Genomic DNA, 12,978 nt, shown 5'->3' with positions numbered 1-12,978 from the left:
CAATTGTATGTCTCAAAGTTTCTCAAAACACAAACTGAATCCTTTTAATATATAGGCTGTGTATTTGATATGCGGACTCTCTCAAAAGCCTAGACCAAGTAGATTAGAAGTATCCAATAGCACAGCTATATACAAGATACTGGATACTGTACAGCAAACCATAACAAAAGGACTTTTCAAAGATAACCCAATTAACAAATAATGTGATGATAACATTAACTATCGATTGTCTTTTTGAACCCTAAGACAGCAGGAACCTCACATCTCCACTATAGAGCCCCTACTTCCCCCAGTCCTGGAACCCTTGGATAGGGCCCAGTTTCCCAGATGTGTCTCCCAATCCAAACCAAATAATATTGCATCCGCTGATCACAACCTAACCAACGCAACGATTGCCACCTCAACATGCTTCACCTCAGACTGTGTCCAGAGAGTTCATGTGTGGAATGACAACCCTTCAGCTTCAATACTCGGGTGAGACCTTTCCTTTTATAGTACACTCTAATTTCATCTCAGGTAGTTCACTTTCTAACAAAGTCCCATAACCTAGATATACACCAGTTTCTGTGAGAGAGAATTTATGTGCACACGTATCCATAAACTGCTGCAAAATATATACCTGAAAGCAGAAGTACACTAGAGTTTGCAGTGAGTACCTCCCTAACACTTCCTCTCCACTAATCCAAGCTTGGGATCCATGATTGCTCAACAAATTGTTTGGCTTCGTATGTTAACTCTCTTTTCAATCACCAGGTTCCAGATGCCACCAGGATGCTGGCCAGGCTTCCCTGGTTTGAAGACCCCACCAATGTGACCTGGAGCTCAGCTTCCCCAGAGACACACCTTACTAGGGAAGGAGACTGACAGACTGGGAGTATGGACCGACCAGTCAACGCCCATGTTCAGCGGGGAAGCAATTATAGAAGCCAGACCTTCTACCTTCTGCAACCCTCAACGACCCTGCGTCCATGCTCCCAGAAGGCTAGAGAATGGGAAAGCTATCATGGGAGGGGGTGGGTTATGGAGATTGGGTGGTGGGAATTGTGTGGAGTTGTACCCCTCCTACCTTATGTTTTTGTTCATTAATCCTTTCTTAAATGAAAAAATTTAATAAAATAAAAAAAGAACAACATGTAAATTTATGAAAGACATAAAAAAGAAGCTCATATAAAAGAAAGTGTTGATATTTAATTATATTTGTTCATTGTCTACTAATTGACAATAGCTTATTTTTTAATAAGAGGTTAGAGAGAGTGAGAAACTAGAGTCCTGCTCAGGTATACATGGCACCAGAGATCAAAACCAAAATGTCTCAGAGGCGACTGACTCACACTCCCAACTATAATAATCTCTTACAATCCAAATATTAAAACTTATTAAGCACATTAGAGGATTACTATTTTATTCAGGTTGATCAAACAAAACTCTGTTTAGTAAGTTAATCATCACTATGCACAAGGACCCTTATTCAAGTCCTTGCTCCCCATCTGCTCATGACCAGTGAAGTAGTTCTACAAGTATCTTGTCTTTTCTCTCTCTTTCGCTATCTCTCCCTCCCTTCTCGTTTTTTTTCTGTCCTAACAAATAAAATAGGAAAATAATAAAAATGAAAAAAAAACGCTGCCCAGAGCAGTGGATTCATAGTACTGGCATCAAGGCTCAGTAATAACTCTGGTGAAAAAAGACAAAGAAAGAGAGAGAGAGAGAGAGAGAGAGAGAGAAGTCATGAGAGGGAGAAGGAGAGGGAAAGTAAAGAGGAAAAAAAACCCATAGTAGAACTTAATGAACTGCTCACTTTGTGATGTACAAGAATTCATGGTTATATGCTGGGCAGTGCAAGGCAAGGTAAAGATGTATGAAGCCAAGTCAATATAGCAGAGAATACTGAGGGGGTGTTGGGAAATCTATGCAGTGTTATATATAGGATTTTTTTTTCCAGAGTAAGGTGTTTTTTTTTTTATTCTTATCTAAGTGCTCTAGGAAACCATTGGCTGACTTTTAGATGAATTCAAACATCTCATGAGATTTGTCTATACCAGTACTAGTCATCTTTCTCCTTTTTCTGATATTCTCTTTATGTCTCTGTCCTGAATAAATATTATGTTGAAATCTACATTTCCTGTATCTATTACCATATCATTTCCAATTCATTGAGCACAGTGTAAGGAGAAAAGCCTGCATTACTCCATTTTGTTATATGACACAGCAACTTCAGAAGAAGCTACAGTTCTACAGTGGGACTATAGCCTACTAGCACTTTCCCTCTGCCCTACAGCTGTCAAATTTCTTCAGCTTGCTCAGCTCTGGTAACTTGGCCATTCCTTTGTATCCTTCAGGCTATAACGGTAAAAATGGCTTCCTGCTGATACTAACCTCACTGGTTACTTTGGACCTATTAACTTTTCTAATGCTTTTTTTAAACAACATTCCATCCACTAATCTAACATGAATTCTTTCTCCTAACAATTCCATGGTTCAAAGTCAAGACAGCCAAGCATGTGTCAAAGTCAGAGTTCATTTCCTTAGGAATCTAGAACATTTTTCTTGAGCCCTATCTTTTAATTTACTATCAATTTAGTGAACATGGTATTTACAAGCTGCTTTTCTTGGTGTTTTTATCAATCAGACACTAAGCTATGCTAAGATATTTATTTTACTTATCTCTGTACTCTCAGTAACTGACAAAGTATCACCCAATAGTAGAACTTAATGAACTGCTCACTTTGTGATGTACAAGAATTCATGGTTATAAAAATCACAAGACTGATTTAAGCACCTACTTTCTCAATGAGTACCAGTAAGATGGAGTCTGTGTCAGGGTGGACAGAGAAGCACTCCTATTCAACCCCACCCTTAATTATTCAGTGTTTTGATACGGTGGACAAACCTTCCAGAGCCTAAAGTTTGCAGATTATATTCTTTTTTGATTTTTTAATTATCTTTATTTATTGGATAGAGACAGCCAGAAATCAAGAGGCTAGGGGAAAATAGAGAGGGAGAGACAGAGAGACACCTGCAGCCCTGCTTCAACACTTGTGAAGTTTTCCCCTTTGCAGGTGGGGACCAGGAACTCGAATGAATCCTTGTGCACTGTAACATGTGCGCTCAACCGGTGCACCACACCCAGCCCCACATATTATATGCTAAGTATGTTAAAATACTTCATTCTCCATTGTTACGATTTACAAACTGGCTGAGTCCATGATAGTATTGGATGTTTTCTAAAATTTAATTTGGGCAGTGACTTATCTTGTAATATTTTCATTAAGTTTTAATTTATGATAGTCGTGAATGGACAAAGCAAGAAGTAGGCACTTTTAATGTACATAAAGAATGATTTAAATACCTTTGCTCATGATAACATTAATTCATACATTTGCCATATGTTGAGAAAAATGCTTTAAAACTGTTGCTTTTTAAAATAAAAGTGTTGTCTACTAATGTGGAGATTAATACTCTTATATTTTATTAAGTATTTAAACCACTAAATTTTGTAAATTTGCTCATCCCATGAGAAATTATTGACAGTCAACTATCAGGTAATTGTTTTATAGATAAGTTATTACTAGTTTAGGAACAATTACATCTAACAGCTTCAATTCTCATTACTTAGAAATTACATATAAATCTTGGATTTAATTTACCCAAATATTATGTGAAGCTTTGAACAGTTTATATCAATATTCTCAAACAGCACCACAGTTTATGGTTCTATGAATTTTTAAAGAAAAAATGGTCTTATGAAACAAGCACAGGTGCAAATCTTTCCTCCAGAAACAGAGATGATTCCTTCTTGGATAAAATCCTCAACTGAGTGAGAGAGAGGAGGGAGAGATTAACATAGCTGTCTAATTATTATGGTTTATAGTACATTGTATTTAACCAATGTGTCTACAATTATCAATATGAAATATGACTGATATAGTCAAAACAACTAAATAAATGCACTGGCATATTTTGATAGAGAATATTCTTATGATGGCAAAATTTCCATACTTCTAGGATTAGTTGTTAGCTATTAGAATATGAGAACAGATTGAATCAATTTTTTAAATGTATTAGTGACTTAATATTTGATATACAAAATTATATGATAACAGGGATATAATTCCATACCATTCCCACCACCAGAGTTCTGTATCCCCATCCCCTTCATTGAAAGTAGTTCTTCCAAGTTTGAAGATACGGGTTAACTATTATATCTATAACTATCTGTGTATATTTGTATATATTTGCCCATTTGTTTTGTGGTCCTGCCTTCCCCTCCTAAGTCACATCTACAGCTATTACTGCTTCCAAATTACCTCTCTTTTCTTCTTCTCTCTCTTGATCCTAATCAAATTAGAGTTCAGAGCCCTCTGGTCATCTTCCCTGTCATTTCTCCCCTGCTGGACATATGGACCAAAATTCTTTTTAGGGTGCAAAAGGTGGACGAGCTGGCTTCTGTAATTGCTTCTCCACTGGACATGGGCATTGCCAGATTTATTCATACCCCCAGACTATTTTTATTTTTCCCTAGTGGGGTATGGCTCTGGAGAGCTGAGGTTCCACGACACATTGGTGAGGTCATCTGCCCAGTGAAGTCAGAATGGAATCATGATAGCATCTGCAACTTAGTGGCTGAAATGTGGTAAGATAAACAGCAGGACAAAATGATTAATGAACAAGAACCAAAAAAATAGGAATAGAGAAGATGAAAATAGGGATCTTAGGGTAAAAATAAGCAAGAGTTTATTTTAGATATGTTCCTAGGGGCCTATGATTTTCATAGTTTTTGCTTGAGTTTGATAGCTAACATGGATATGAACAAATATATTGTATGGGAAGATGGTGCCAGAGTTGATAATAGAGATAGAAAATTGGATTAGGGCACAAAGTATCTTCCCAAATTGAAGAAAATCTATGAATAAAATAATATGTTTACTCCATCAACCTGACCCAGGGCCCACATATATTCATGTTTAGCATAAGAACCTGTGTAACCTGAGTCCCTGTCAGTCTGAGCTGCTCACAGCTGGGACCATTCTAGGCTGTACTCATTTCAAGACCAGTCTTCCTCAAGAGGCAAGGTAGGATGGCCAGCCTCCAGTGGGGCTATCTCTACCATTGATACTTCATAGTGAGGACAAATTCCTGGAGTGGCCCATAAGAGAGCTGATGTTCCTGATGGAAGTGACAAGTGATGGTGGAGAGAGGGATCTATTAGAGGTCTACTCTAAGGGGAGTAGATATATGTTGTTTTGGAGGAGATAGGTTTTGTTATTCCATGTTATTCCATGCCTCCTGGAAGTCCATATTGAATCAAGTTTGTCTTTTTATTTTGTGTTTCCTTTATCATCCAACCCTTCTAGAATACTTTTCTTTACCTACAAAAAGTAAAATTTAACTATTTACTTTTATAATTACTGTAGGCCCTCCATTCCTACTAGTATAACCAAGACATTTCCAGACTACTTATCAGGTTGCAACCCTTAATTAAGTACTCTTACTTGGACAACTGCAAGTCACTCAACAGAGGTGCTCACAATCTATCACTTATTTTCAATAGTACACAACCCTTTCAACACATTACGGCAGAGCATTTTCCCTATAACTGTGAAATACTAGTCAACTGGACATGTTTATATTAAAGCACTAACATGGATTCAAACTTTTCAAGAAGATAAACATTCAAAGCCATTAAAGACAAAATTTCTTATCAATCTGAATGACAATAATAGCATGGCACATCCATTAGTGCATTAATACTACATAAAGTCATTACATTGTTTCCACACATCTATTAATACCCTGTTTCCACATATCTATTAATGTAATCAGTGATAATATGCAAAGCATCCAATTTTGAAAGCTTAAAAGAAAAAAATTCAAAAGCATTAATAATCTTGGAAATTGACATGACAGTTTCTCCTTTCTGTCCAGTGATAAAATTGGCCTATCACCTTAAAAGTGCATATGCTGATATATTTAAGTAAATATTCTAGAAGTTGAGCTGATAAAACATTTGTTCTTGAGGAGAATGGCATCTGAGTTGGGTTTTTATGAAATCACAATCACTTAATTTAATTGTGAACCACACTAAGTCACCTAAACTCTGAATTTTCATTCCTGCCCTTATAAAGTTGAGATGGCAAAGTCTCTTATACAGATTAACTATTGCAACTGTAAACTCTATTTTGGGGATTAGCATATTGGTTTAAATGTTGAAAGTTATTAATATTAACTGTAATACCACTTCTTTTTAAAGTTCAGTTTATTCATATATATATTTGTCTCCAAGGTTTCTGCTGGGGCTTCATGCCTTCACAACAAATCCACTGGTCTGAGTGGCCCTTTGTTCTTAATTTTTTTCAATTATAATATATAGAGAGAGAGTGTGCGTAGAAAAAATGAAGGGAGGATAGAGAGATAAAACACTACAGCCTTCTTTACTACCTCTGAAGCTCCCCCTCATCCCCGCAAGTCAGGACCATGGCACGAACCTGGTTTCCTAGAGCTCTGGAACTTGTGTGTTTTATCAGTTGCACAATGGCTTGGTCCTATAATATCACTATTTCCTAACTCATAATGTTTATAAGTGTGGTAGAGATTTATATTGATTTTGTAGGAAAAAAAAATAACTTAATTTGCTCCATGAATCCAAAAGCAGTAAGAAGGGAGGTTAGTCATTGACATATTAGAGTATTTAATGTACTCAATCTATTAATGAAATATATAGCATCTTCAGTAATAAAATGGCATCATTTTATTTCATCAGTATCTATCTTTTTGTCTTTTTATCTTCTTTTTTTATTTAAGAAAGGAGACATTAACAAAACCATAGGATAGGAGGGGTACAACTCCACACAATTCCCACCACCCAATCTCCATATTCCATCTCTTCCCCAGTAACTTTCCCATTCTCTATCCCTCTGGGATCATGGACCCAGAGTTGTTGTGGGATGCAGAAGATGGAAGGTCTGGCTTCTGTAATTGCTTCCCCGCTGAACATGGACGTTGACTGATCGATCCATACTCCCAGTCTGCCTTTCTCTTTCCCTAGTAGGATGGGTATCTGGGGAAGCGGAGCTCCAGGACATATTGGTGGGGTCTTCAGTCCAGGGAAGCCTGGCCGGCATCCTGATGGCATCTGGAAATTGGTGGCGTTTCCAGCAGATGTTGACAACAACTTCTTATCTTCTAACTCCACCTTTTTAAAAGAATTGTGTCAGACCATCTAGAAAGGTAGTCAACAAGATGAGTAAACCAAGTACCAAAGGAGCTGTAAAATCTTCAAATAAGGCATTTATGCCAAGTGTCTGGGATATGACAGAACTTGATACTCAAATTTTCATTTCATCAGAGATGTTAAAAGTGATTAAACCATGTTAAATTTAAGCTATATAGGCAGACTGTTGTGTTAACGCTGTTTATGAACATTTATTTATCTCACTGATGGTTTGCCTATATCAAGTGGAGAAATATAGCACTCTCCCTTTGTGCTGGATTTTGGCTTTTATTCTTGGCTCTGACCTCTATTTAACTTCCAGCTCCTGGAACTGTTTCCATTCTCATACTTAGAGCTTTTAGGGAAAAAGGAAGATTCACGGTCTATCAAAGTCACTCCAAGATAAAAGGGTATGTCTACTGAAGCTCATATCTTATCAGTCCACAATAAGTGAGTTGCTTTCATTTCTCTGTCTCATACCCCACAGCTAGTATAGAAATGCCTGACTTCTGTCTTCATTTCTATTTGTAACTTGGCTTGCTAAATGTCTCATTGAATGATACTCAACCACATAACCAAACATGCCTAAAGTACATCTAGATATTTTATTTTAAAATTTGGATAAGTTTAAAATAAATTTGGAAAAAAATCATTTATTGAAGCTGGTAGTATTCCATGTAATTAGAATGTTTTATTTAAACATACTCCTAATGTGATTCAATAGGTAACCTTAGATAAATTGATGGATCAGTATTGTCAAAAGTACTTCCTATGCAAAGATGTGATGACCAATTTCTCCAATATTAATTATCCCTTACATTGTAAGGGATATAAGCTCTTTAGCACAAATCATAACAGACAGATTTGTGATATAGTTTAGTATCATTGTGGTTACCAAGCAATCTTTTTCCATACTTGGAATTTAAGGCTATGGCTAGAAGCTGGCATTTTGTACTTGTAAAGAGACTGTCTGGTATCTTTCTGGCTTGGATGTTAACATGACACCCCAGATCCCTACCACACTTCTGCAGAATCCTTTTTTTTTTTATGTCACCCTCTGTGGTAGCGTGAGTAGAAAGTTCAGAGGAAAGGTCATATCTCGCGTGGACAGCTTGCATATGTCTACAAGGAAACTTCATTTGTTTCCTCTTTATTTGAAATGTAGTATTTAATTGGTATTTGCTTGCTTCTTGCTCTACTAGTGAGAAAAGTCACATACCTAAGACAAACATCAGTGATGGTTTCAAAGGTTTTGAAATTGTTTCAGGGTCTGATAGGGGAAAAATGCAGGATATTTCATTCTACTGTGAAGAGATATATATTCATGAAGTTATTAAATAAAATTATTCACATTTCAGTGAGTTTTTTTTAATTACAACTATTTGATATTTTCAAATTAAGCCAACTATGGATAGTATGGTAGTGAAAAATAGTTAATGTGTAATGCCTGGTATTGAAGACATACTGAAATATAAATTGTTGATAAATACCACTATTCAGCTTTTTCAATAGCCAGTTCAGGACTGTTTACCAAATGTTAAGTGCACACAAAGTTTTTATGTTAGTAAATCTGCCATTATAATTTACCCTACAGATAGCTTTGCCCATTTCTGGCAGTGAATGTATAAAAACATTCATTCTAGCTTTGTAAGTGTTATCTATTGATGAACATTTAGATTGTTTTCAAGTCTTTTTGCCATCTAGATAAAATATAATGCATTTAAAAAGACTATGCTATATAGCCTATAAAAATGAAGCACATCAATCTATATGCTTTGAGAAATGAAGAAATTGCATTAGCATAAGATTCATTTAAAGAAGAAACTAACATAGGCTGATATCTAAGAGAACACAGAATTAAATTCTAGGGTTAATGACTGGTTCCATTAACTGAGTGTGTAATTATGTATAACTTATATAATGTCTTTGAGCAACAAATTATTTCACTGTTGATGTAACCCTTATAAAAATCATGCTAGGAGTAGGAAAGGCAGTAGTATATCTGATAGAGTACACACATTAGCATAAAAAAAGGACCCTGGCTCAAGACCCCTGTTCCCACTGCAGGAAGAAAGCTTCTGGAATGGTGAAGTATTGCTGCTGGTGTGTCTCTCTCTTTCCTGCACTGTCTCGCCCTCCTCTTTGAATTTCTCTGTCTCTATCTAAAAGAAATAAAATAAAATAAATTATACTAGGGGAAAGCAAAATAGCTCTCATGGATGGTTTGCATGCTTTTTCTTGCCTTGCCATGCCTGAGTCTCCAGTTCTAATTCAGCCTTGACCACACCAAGAGAAGTGTCTTTACTGCTGTGTTATCCTTCCATCTCTTTGTTTTTCTATCTCTACCTGAAAAGTCAATCCAGAGCACTAAAGCCCTAACAATCAAAATAAAGTCTATGTTATAGCTATCACTGAGGCATCACCATTCTGGAATGACTTTTTCAGATGGGTAGAAATAGATAGAAAGAGGCAAAGAGAGATTCAAGCCACATGGGGCAAAGCTTCCTCCATTGTAATTCAGTAGGGGCTGGACACATATTGCAAAGCAGCACACTAGCCAACTGACCTATTTTACCTGTCCAATTAACAATAATCAAAAATCATAGTAAGTATGCTTTATGTATGTAAAAGAAATCTGGTCAAGGAATGGATTAAAGAAGTAAAACTTAAACTCAAGCACAAAATAATTAAAATATTATGTCTATAATTATAACTTAAAACAAAATTTACAAAAGGATAACTATAAAAATATCAGTGATCTTCTGGTGAATTAAAAAAATGAATCCATGAATCACATTCATAATAGCACATAGCATTTTTTTTTATGGTACCCTCCTCACCTATTTCCTATTATACTTCCCTCGCACACTCCCAAGCTATCCTTATCAAAGCAAGGACTGCAAAAGTTGAATAAGGGTAAGAGACTGTTATACTTTAACAATGATTCATTAGTTACTACTAGACCAGCCCATTAGCTGGGGCCCTATTTGGGGAGTCCTCTGATTCCCAAAGAGACATGATGGGCCTAGAACTCAAATAAATCCCTCTCTCCATTCTTACCAGTCATCTCTATCAGGAACAACAAAACAGACCCCCATAGGACCTTGTCCTCAACTTGGATCAACAACTGTAGAGAATGCTCCATCCTCCAAAGGGAGAATGGACAACATACTCTATGCTGCATCTGAGGAAGATGGGTACTGATATTGGGGCAGCTTGGAACGTTTCTACTCATGACCACAGAATGTGAGCTCAGATCTACAGGGATGCAGAGGTCACATAGGCTCCTAAGCTGAATATAGGCCCCAGATCAGATCAAATCGATGGGGTTTATAGTCAACAATATTTATATACCTTTCTCATATTTGAGAACTACTCTCTTCTCTGATCCAGCTTTCTGGTCCTTTTTCCAGCCATGACATCATCTCCCCAGATAGTAACTAGGATCCACCAGCATATCAGATTTCAGACTTAGGGGGGAAAAAGTACATAATATTTTATATATTATATATTCCAAGCATTTCATGTAGTAATAAAGATACTAAATATAATGTTCATAACTGGTCGTTTCTCTGGTGTCAGTATTATTCAACAAAAAATGTGGATCCTCCACTACAACATGATGAGTTTAAAGATTCACTATTGCCGACAGTCCTGTGTGGTGAAGTCCAGCAGGAAGGCAAACTGACCAGTTATCCCTCGCTTGCTCAAGAGATGATACGAAATATAGACAAGAGAAACCGGGGAGAATGGAGGCACTCTCATTTAATGGCAGAAAAACATGGGTTTAAATAGGAATTTAGACAAAGAAAATATTTCAAACATGTCAGAAATTACAGGTTTCTTAAAGGTCAGCTTGCCCCTGTGGTAGGGGGCTGGTATGACAGGAATTGATGTGATACAAGACAGTTATTCTCCATGATGCAAGCAACTTAATTATCCAAAGGTATTTGAGAGAAACATAGGGGTTAAACCAGTAGGGTGAGACAGAGAGAAGATGGATCTCAAAGGCCATAGAGTTTGGAATTTCTCTTGTCTGGGGTCTGAGGTGTATGATGGAGTGTGTGATAAGGTTTGTTGTCCTCTGTGATCAGAAGGTGAGGTGAACTTTGAGTAAATGAACCTTAAGGCAGGCAGCCATGTGGCCTGCAGTTAATGGAGAGAGGCAGTGAGGTTTCTGGGGGCTCGAGAGTCTGGAAGAGAAGAACCAAGTCTGAGACATGTTTTCTCCCCTTTGCTCACCTTGGCAAGAGAGACTTACAAGGAAGTGTCTTTCCCAGACTTCCATCCAAGGATGGGGGGAGTTCTCCCTAAGCTCTATCAAGCTTACACATATCCCAACACACTATTTTAGTTTTGTTTACCCAAAGGTGTTTAAAATATGTCATCTAAACAATATATAATGCCTGATTTCAAATACCTTTGGATAAACAAAAGTAAAGATTGTGTGAAGGGTACCAAAAATTTTGAATTTAATGAAATTATAAACAATACCAATAGTACTAATTACATAGTACTTATGACTATGAAACATCAGTACATGTTAGTTAAGGTTCACTTCATTTTGTCTTTATTATGTTGTAGATGAGGCAATCTTAAATCACACCACTTTAAACACTTTCATGCAACAATATTAAATCCATGCCTTCCATATTTTAACTGGTATATAGTTGTCCTGGAGTTTTTATTTCTTCATTAGACAACTCATGATTTATAATTTGTCACTGAAGCCAGGTGGTGGTGCACATGGCTGAGCTCATGTGTTAATGCACAAGAACCAGGGTATGAGCCCCCAGTCCACACCTGCAGGGAAGCAGTGTTGCAGGTATCTCTCTGTCTCTCTCTTATGCTCTATTACCCTCTCAATTTTTCTCTCAATTTCTGACTTTCCCTATCCAATAAATAAATAAAGATAAAAAAACATTTTTTAAAGTTGTTGTCACAAAGATACATTTTCTCATTTTTCCCAGTTAGGTTTCTGCACACCATTGCCAGCACCAACCTAGATCACCCTCCAGCACAGTGTACTGAGTTTCCAACGCCCACTCAACCCCCACCTGAAGCCCTCACCCCCAATTCTTGGTCATGTCATGACAAACCATGCCTACTCCAAATTTCATGTTGTGCTTTGCCTCTTTCTCCAGAAGGTTTCTTACCCTACTGGTTTATTCTACTTAAATGACTAAGAGTTGTAACTCAATCTCAATATGTCCAGTGGGACATTAAAATATATTTCTGTAACCACTGATAATGTATCAGAATATAAATAAGCAAAAATAAAATCAAAGAAGACACCGTCTTCATGCAGTTCGAGTTTTTAACATTTATTGAAAACAACTTTTTAAAAAGTGTATTAAAAAGTTTCCATTGTAGCAGTAAATGCCTTCAGAAGTCTCAAGGGGGGAGGGGTTGTGTCACTTAGTCACAAGGGGGGGGGGATTGCATAGGATAATCATTTTCTAAAATGTATGCCTTTCCTAAGCAATTAAGTTTATAACTTTTTTTTAATTGAGCAGAACAATGTCTTTTCTCTTTGAATTTGAATAGGTAAATGTTAATCCCAGATCATTATTCATTCATCCATCCATCTGTCTCTTCCTTCAACCATCAGTTCATTCATTCATGATTATTTTATTTATGGAGTTCAATGATTATTTTGGGCCTGGAACTGTAATAACTGCTTCAGGAAGAGCAGGAAATCAACAAACCTGTTCATATTATTACTCAGAAGAGACTACTACTGGACTGTGGTCTCACCTGAGTAGGAGTTT

The sequence above is a fragment of the Erinaceus europaeus genome, chromosome 2 (genome assembly GCF_950295315.1).
Source record: "Erinaceus europaeus chromosome 2, mEriEur2.1, whole genome shotgun sequence".
Classification (NCBI taxonomy): domain Eukaryota; kingdom Metazoa; phylum Chordata; class Mammalia; order Eulipotyphla; family Erinaceidae; genus Erinaceus; species Erinaceus europaeus.
This window is presented reverse-complemented; position numbering follows the sequence as displayed.